The 9,049-nt window shown below is 35.7% G+C and overlaps 1 pseudogene; it reads left to right on the forward strand.

The window, feature by feature from the left end:
- The first annotated feature begins 727 nt into the window (after nt 1-727).
- Nucleotides 728-7,610, forward strand: LOC120182915 (annotated as a pseudogene).
- The last annotated feature ends 1,439 nt before the right edge of the window (nt 7,611-9,049 follow it).

Genomic DNA, 9,049 nt, shown 5'->3' on the forward strand with positions numbered 1-9,049 from the left:
TTTTTATAAATTCCTTGTGCAAAATAATATTTAAAAATACTACACTTAGCAAGAAATTAAAAAATATGTAAATGAAGGATTAAAATAATAAATATGATAACTTTAGGGATTAAACTATAAAACCAAAAGAAATCAAGGCAACTACTGCAAATATTTTACTTATTAGGTATTACAATCATAAATAGACCAACTTCTATCATTCGAGATCAAAATGGACACATTTAAAGTAAGGTATTCAAATTAAAATATTCCTAAAAATAAGATAACAAACAAAAGGGGACTAAATAATAAAACCGGAAAGATAATGTCTCAAAAACAAATTAAGTAAATAACACAACATATATTGTAAAAACAACATATTATAAACATTTGTAATATATTACAAACACTGAAAATGTAATAAACCCATATATTTAGGACTGAAATACAAATATCCAATTACATGCTGGAAATCGAAATAAAAAAAATACATAGCTTACAGTGACCAAAATGAAACGCGTAAATAAAAGAAGTCAAAATCAGAATCTTATAAACCTTCAAACAGGGACTAAAATGAAATATAGCAAAGATAGAGACCCTCTTTATGCAATTTACCCCTGATTAAAACACAAAAACCCTAAGGGTGCATTTGGATCAAGGATTTCATCATTCCTGGGAGGAATATTTTTTCCTGATTAAGATACTCATGTTTGGATGAACAAGATTCCCAAGTAAGGGTAATATCTCAATGCCAACAGTAAGTTTTTGTGTGCTTATTACTGGGAATGTTATTCCCACATGTGAGTTAGGTATTTTTCATTCCCGTGCTTAAGGGCTAAAATACCCTTTCTTATCTTCTTCTTCCCGTGACCTTGCCTCTGTGAAGGAATAAAAATTCATGGTTTTCCCCGTGAGATTCTCTTGGTAAGGCTTCTTCTCTCGTTTCAAAAATTACTTTTTTCTTGTTATTTTCGGCTTTCTAATATTGGGTTTTATTTGGAGAAGATCCATTGCAAGGAGATTTCCCAGAGGTGATAGAAGAGTATTTGGAGCATGGGTTATGAAATGCATTGCCTTTAATCGCCGTGGAACCCTTCTCGCTGGTATCTCTCTCTCTCTCCCCCTCTGTTATTCTTTTAAAAGAAATTAACTACTATGTTTGTTGAGTATTTTTTTATTGAAGTGATATTTTTCTCCTTATTCTCAAATGTTGGGAAATAAACAAGTAACAAGTAATTTCCCTATAACCAGATTAGTGAGAATACGAAATAAAAGTGGAAAAATATTACTCGAAATTGATAACGGAGTTCAGCCAATTTGTTTACGTCTCTGGACTACTGCAGATCTTTTACTAAGAGAGAAAATTTACAGGAGTTTACAAAACACTCACTACTCACAAGAAAGCTCTCTAGTATTGGGAGAAAGAAATGATTTTTAGGATGATTTTTAGGATGATTTTGAAGCTAAATGAGATAGGGTATTTATAGTTGAACCTTAGGGACTAATCTTGAAATTACCCTAAAATACAATGACTAATTGTATGATTTAACCATTACCATTTTCAACACAATTAGGCAGTCTACCTTTGAATTCAATAACAATCCCATTTGAATTCAATTTTAACAGCCACCGACTGCCAATATTTTCAACAATCTCCCACTTGAAGAATGATTTTAATTTGTCTCACTCCTCGATCAATGCAGCAGTATCTATGGTTTTGTTGTTCTAGTATACCAACTGAAGTTGAACACAACTTTAGTTTGTCCGTAGTCGTCGTCTTTGTCGACATGTCTGTCAGATTTTGAGCTCCACTAATCTTTTCAAGTTTCAAAATCCCATCTTCCAGAAGAGACTGGATAAAATGATATCGCAATTGTATATGCTTCGTCCTGGAATGAAAAGACGGATTCTTTGCTAGATGGATAACACTTTGACTGTCACAATACAAGACATTCTTTTCTTATTTCTTGCCTAACTCTTCCAAGAAACTTTGAAGCCAAACCATCTCCTTGTTGGCTTCCGTAACAGCAATATATTCTGCTTCAGTTGTGGAGAGAGTAACTATCTTCTGTAGTTGAGAAACCCAACTCACTGTAGTACCTCTTAGAGTATAGACATACCATGTAGTGCTCCTTACATTTCCAGCTAAGTCAGCATCTACATAGCCTGTCAGTATCGTATCTCTACCTTTGAAACAAAGTGCTTTGTTTGTAGTACCCCAGAGATATCTGAGGATCCATTTGACTGCTTCCCAGTGTATCTTGTCTGGATTATTCATGTACCTGCTAACAGCTCCCACTGCATGAGCAATATCTAGTCTGGTACAAACCATGGCATACATCAGACTTCCAATTGCTGAGGCATACGACACGTTCACCATTGTGCACGTTCTTTCTTCGTCTTTGGTGACTGTTCTTTGAAGAGTCTGAAATGAACACCTAAAGGTGTACTTACTGGTTTAGCATCTTGTATGTTGAACCTGGAGAGTACTTTGTTGATGTACTCAGCCTGTGATAATATCAAAGTCCCCGACTTTGTGTCTCTCTTGATCCTCATCCCAAGAATCTTCTTTACAGCACCCAAATCCTTTATAGTAAACTGCTTCGACAATTTTTGCTTCAAGTTTATAATCTCTTGCATGTCTGAGCCTGCAACGAGCATGTCATCAACGTACAACAATAAAATGAAGCTATTGTCAAATCTCTTGATGTAGCAACAATGATCTTCTTGGCATCTGGTAAAGCCATTGCTACTCATGAAGCTATCGAACTTCTTGTACCACTGTCTAGGAGCTTCTTTTAAACCATACAAGCTCTTCTTCAACCTGCACACCAGGTTTTTGTTTCCTGCCTCTATGAAGCCTTTTGGCTGCCTCATATAGATTTCTACTTCCAAATCACCATGAAGGAAAGCTGTATTTACATCTAACTGCTCAAGATGTAAATTATCTGCAGCTACTATTTTCAACACCAGTCTGATTGTAGACAGTTTTACAACTGGAGAGAAAATTTCATTGTAGTCAATACCTTCTTTTTACTGAAAACCTTTGATAACCAATCTTGCTTTGTAGCGTTTGCTCCCATCGTGCTCTTCTTTAATCCTGTAAATCCACTTGTTATGGAGTGCTTTCTTGCCTGGTGGTAATTCAGTTAATTCCCACGTCTTATTTGACATAAGCGAGTCCATCTCATCTTTCATGGAAGACTCCCACTTAACTGAATCCTCCACCTGCATTGGTTCATCATAGCACTTTGGTTCACCATTTTCATTTAGTAACAAGTAGTGCAAAGAAGGCGAATAACGCTAGGTTGGTTTAGGAATTCTGGAGGAGCGTCTTAGTTCTGGTGTGCCTGGTTCTTCTTGAACTACTTCAGGATTGATCTGAACATCATTTCTAGAAATCTCCTCGAACTAAGCAAATTCCTTTGTTTCAGCTTTGGTATTAGAGCTACTTGACTCTATGGTTGCACTGTCTTTGTACATCACATTCTCATTAAAAATGACATCTCTGCTTCTGATGATCTTTCGATTTTTCATAGTCCCAAAATCGGTAACCGAACTCATCACTGTCATAACCAACAAAGACACATTTGTTGGACTTAGCATCAAGTTTACTTCTTTCAGCAAAGTCTATGTGTATATAAGAAATACAACCAAACACTCGTAAGTGTGAAAGGTTTATTTTTTTCTTGCTCCAAACTTCCTCTGGTATTCTGCCATCCAAAGGAACTGAGGGCCCACGGTTGATCAGGTAAGCTGCAGTGTTGATAGCTTCAGCCTATAGAAATTTGGGTAATCTGACATGTATCCTCATGCTTCTGGCACGTTCATTCAGAATTCTATTCATGCGCTCTACTAAGCCATTCTGCTGCAGTGTCATAGGAACTTTGTCTTCATCTTCATCCCATTGTTTGCGTAGAAATCTCTGAATCTACGATTTATGTACTCTCCTCCATTGTCAGACCTCAACTGCTTGACTTTTAGACCAGCCTCATTTTCCACCATGGCCTTCCATTTTTTGAAGGTATCGAAGACTTCTGATTTCTTCTTCAGAAAATAAACCCACACCTTTCTTGTAGAATCATCGATGAAGGTGACATAATATAATGAGCCTGCAAGAGATGGAACTGGAGATGGTCCACATACATCAGTATGAACCAACTCTAACTTTTCAGCCTTGGGTGTCTTACCAATCTTTGAAAAGCTGACTTTCTTTTGTTTGCCAAAGATACAATCCTTGCATAGTCCGACATCTACATTCTTTAAATCCGGCAGCTTCCCTTTTGAAAAAAGTGTCTTCATCCCTTTCTCGCTCATATGGCCAAGCCTTTGGTGCCATAGGTTTGATTTTCCATCAGCATCTACTGTAGTAATGATATTCTCTAAGTTTGAGGTTTCATAGAGAGTACCAGTCTTCTTACCACGAGCAATGACGAGTGCTCCTTTGGTAATCTTACATTCACAGCCTGAAAAGGTTGTACTATAATCTTCTCCATCAAGTTGTCCTACAGAAATCAGATTTCTTTTGAGGCCAAGAATATGTCTCACTCCTTTCTGCGTCCAGGTGGTCTGGTTTGGCAACTTTAGTCGGATGTCTCCTTTTCCGACGATCTTCAAGGTTTCATCATCAACTAGATGAACCTTCCCAAAATCACCACTGACATAGTTCTCAATGATTTCTCGGCATGGGGTGGAGTGGAAAGATGCCCCTGAATCCAAGATCCATGATTCAATCAGATTTTTGACGCTTAGAATCATGGCATCACCTGTCTCCTCTGTCATGTTGGTAGATTCCTGTGTGCCGGTATTTTTCTTCGGTACTCGGCAATCTCTTTTAAAGTGACCTTTCTTGCCACAATTATAACAGGTATAATCTTTCTTTTCCCTTCTGGTTTTGGATCTGCCACGATTTGAATTTCTTTCTGAAGTTCTCCCTCTAGACTCCGTGTGCAAGGCTGAGGAGGTTGATGCTTCTCCTGATTCTCTCCGTCGAATTTCTTCACTCAATACCAGATCTCGAACATCGTCGAATTTTAATTTATTGTTTCCCGACGAGCTGCTGACTGATGTAACAGTAGGATTCCAACTTTCTGGTAGAGATGATAAGAGAATTAAAGCTTGAACTTCATCATCAAATTCAATTTCCACGGAACTCAACTGGGTTGTAATTGTGTTGAGTTCATTTAGGTGTTGAGCCACTGATACCTCTTCCGCCATCCGCAAATTGAATAATCGCCTAATCAAATAAACTTTGTTTGAGGCCGATGGCTTCTCATACATACTGGAGAGAGCCGCCAGAAGACCCGCCGTGGTCTTTTCCTTTTCTATGTTGAAAGCAACATTTCGGGACAACGTCAATCGGATAACTCTGAGGGCTTGTCTGTCGAGAAGAGCACAGTCTTCATTCTTCATGCCCTCTGGTTGCTTTCCTGATAGAGGTTAAAATAGATTTTTCTGGTACAGAAATCTTCAATCTGCATCTTCCAAAAGCCAAAGTATGCACCATCGAACTTTTCAATTTTCACCTTCCTTTCGTCTGCAGCCATCGCTCCTACTCGAATCTGGCTTCTTTGGATCGTTCTGACAATTTTCGTGAACCGCTGTGTATTAGAACACCTCCGTCGACAAATTCGTATCGCCGACAAAATTTTACTATTCACGAAATTCAATATTCACGTGAATAGTAACCTCGTAAAAAAATTGCCAAATTTACAACCAAAAGCTCTGATATCAGTTGTTGGGAAATAAACAAGTAACAAGTAATTTTTCTATAACCATATTAGTGAGAATCTGAAATAAAAGCGGAAAAATAATACTCAAAATTGATAACGGAGTTCAGCCAATTTGCTTACGTCTCCGGACTGCTGCAGATCTTTTACTAAGAGAGAAAATTTATAGGTGTTTACAAAACACTCACTACTCACAAGAAAGCTCTCTAGTATTGGGAGAAAGAAAAGATTTTTGGGATGATTTTGAAGCTAAATGAGCTAGGGTATTTATAGTTGAACCTTAGGGACTAATCTTGAAATAACCCTAAAATATAATGACTAATTGTATGATTTAACCATTACCATTTTCAACACAATTAGGCAGCCTACCATTGAATTCAATAACAACCCCATTTGAATTCAATTTTAACAGCCACCGACTGCCAATATTTTCAACATCAAATGGGTGAGTGTTTCCTAGCGAATTCAGCTAGTTGAAGTTGCAATTTATATTTTTTTGGTGTTAAAGCTTACTTGGTTTCTATTGTTAACTACAATTTGCAGGAGTGAAAGAAAATCCATCAATGATTGTTAATAAACATAACACTATTTTTGAAGAAGAAAAACAGGGAAATACGATATTTTCCCCTCATATATGATTTTGCTCAAACAATATTTGTTTATATTTTATATTCTTTTCGAGTTTTCATTTGACTCGATTTCCTAATTTCTGTTTAAGTTGATAAGTTTATTTATAGTTGAAATGCGTGCTATTTTGTTGGCTGGGGAAATGATGATGAATTGTTGTTTTTGGTATTTTAAAGTATCACTCTGCTGTCTCTTTTTTTGCAAACTTGCGATTACGAGTTTAAGAAAATCATGCCTATAATTCTCATGTCGTGTATATGCTTGTGGTTTTAGCGTTTTATGCCAGCTGGATGCTCTGATAGAAGTTGTGTTATTTGGGATTTTGTGACCAGGGGCATCACCAATGAGCTTAGAGATAGAGAATGTATTGCTTCTATAACGAGTGTCTACTGGTCAAAGTATGGTCATCGAATTCTTGTGTCTGCTGCTGACAAGTCATTAACACTATGGGATGTAGTCAACGGTGAGAAGATTACTCGTATCGTTTTGCAGCAAACTCCTCTACAAACTCGTCTACATCCGGTATCTTCAACGCCATCTGTCTGCTTAGCTTGGCCCCTATCATGTGCTCCAATGATTGTAGACTTAAGTACCAGAGGCACAACTGCATTCACAGTGACTGTTTCTGTTATGGGAAATGGTGTTGCTCCACCCTCTCGCAACAAGTTCCCTGATGGAACCTCTTATACACTGACTGTTGCCTACTTCAACAAGAATTGAGATCAGGTTTATGTGGGGAACTCGAAAGGTAAAATACTTATAATAGATCAAATAAATGTTAAAGTACTTGTTATGGTTCCAATTTTCGGTGGTGCTATGATAAAAAACATTGTTTTCAGAAAAAATGGTCAATATCTCCTTACAAATTCAAATGACAGAATTATCAGGATTTATGAAAATATTCTGCCTTTAAAAGATGGACTTGGAGCTCTTGATGACCTCAACAAGGCCATCAAAGAGGAAGATACACTTGAGAAGCTAAAGGTTGTTGGATTCAAATGCTTGATTCTTTTTCGGGAGTTTGAAGATTCAATCACAAAGATCCATTGGAAAGCACCTTGTTTCAGTGGTGACGGTGCGTGGGTAATTGCTGCTTCTGCTATCAAAAGTGAGCATAATATGTACATATGGGACATGGCTTGTCATCTTGTAAAAATACTTGAAGGTCCAAAGGAAGTTGTGTATATAATATATCCAACATATATGATTAAGTTTAGAATTTCATGGCCATTATTTTTTGTAAGTCTGAAGAATATTGTTGATTCTGATGGTTAATGTTATACTTCTTTTTGTTCTGTAAGCTAAACAAAGAATGTAAGCTTATCTTTTATTTTTCAGTTTGCGCTTTTGCTTTTCATTCTATTGTTGCATCTTGCCTACTAGTATTATCTGTCAGTCTATCTGAAATTGCTAAAATAATTTATTGCTTCCCAGTGTTTCTTATAAATATTGCATTGTAATGGGTATCAAGAATATCACATGTTTTGTATTCTTTTTATTACTATGTGCAAAATAAAATGAATATGTTGTGTTGAAATAAAAAATGTCTCGCAAAGTCAATAGGTTACTGTTGAAATAAAATGAATCTGTTTTGTATGTTGTTTTGTTCTCATTTACAACGAAAAATGTTTAAATTATAAAAACGAAAAATGTGATAACATTTAATAAAGCATAAAAAATTATAAGAATCAACAAGTTTATTTTTCTAATACAAATATGATAAAATTAACTTGACTAATGCAAATAATTGCAAGGTAGAATTGTAGAATTTAAATATAGCATATACACACACTATCATTTACAGAGAATTCAGTAAAATAAGAGAGCATCATCCTACATTTTGGTAGGGAGTAAAATGGTTTATCTATTAAAAATTTCATATGCTTATTTAGTTAAATATTGATGTAAAATTTTAATATATTTTTCGATAAATAATGTAAAAAATAATATTATTTATTTTTAAAATAATACATGATATATTTACTCTTTTATTCTACCCATTTATCTTTTAAATTTTATAATATATATATATATATATATTATTAAAAAGTAAATAAATTTAAAATAATAAAGTAATATATTTTCGATATTTTTTATATAAATATTTTCATTTAAATATTTAGAAGTCCACTTGTTAACACATATAGAACAATGACAATTTGGTAAAATATATGTTCTAGTAATCTCATATTCCTTCAACCAAACACTGTAATCATACATTCCTGCCAAACATGCCAAACACAATAATGTAACATTCCCAGTAATGTATTAGGTAATGTTACATTCCGATAATCTCATTCCCGGAGATAATATTATATTCCATGAACCAAACGCACCCTAAGAGTTCAAAATGATTGTTTTGAATCACGTATATATATATATATATATATATCCCCTTAAGGGATTTCAAGGAACCCTAACCCCATTTATCTTCTCTTCAGCTGCATCCCCTCTTTTTTCTCCACTTTCTTCCTTTTTTTCCTCTCAATTGAGAGAGGAGGGGGTTTCTCTGGGGCCTTCTCCGATGGCCCTGATAAGGGCCGATTTAACCCCCAAATACCAAAACTAAACCCCTTCTCCTAAACTGATGTTAGATCCTTACCAAAACCCCAAAATAATCTCCCTCAAGCCCCTATAACCCTTCAACCGAGGCTATGGAATGACCGATTTACCTTCGTTTTGGACGTGTTCGGACCCCGAGGCCGACGTCGACG

This window comes from Hibiscus syriacus, unplaced genomic scaffold, assembly GCF_006381635.1.
Source record: "Hibiscus syriacus cultivar Baekdansim isolate YM2019G1 unplaced genomic scaffold, ASM638163v2 tig00112738_pilon, whole genome shotgun sequence".
Classification (NCBI taxonomy): Eukaryota; Viridiplantae; Streptophyta; class Magnoliopsida; order Malvales; family Malvaceae; genus Hibiscus; species Hibiscus syriacus.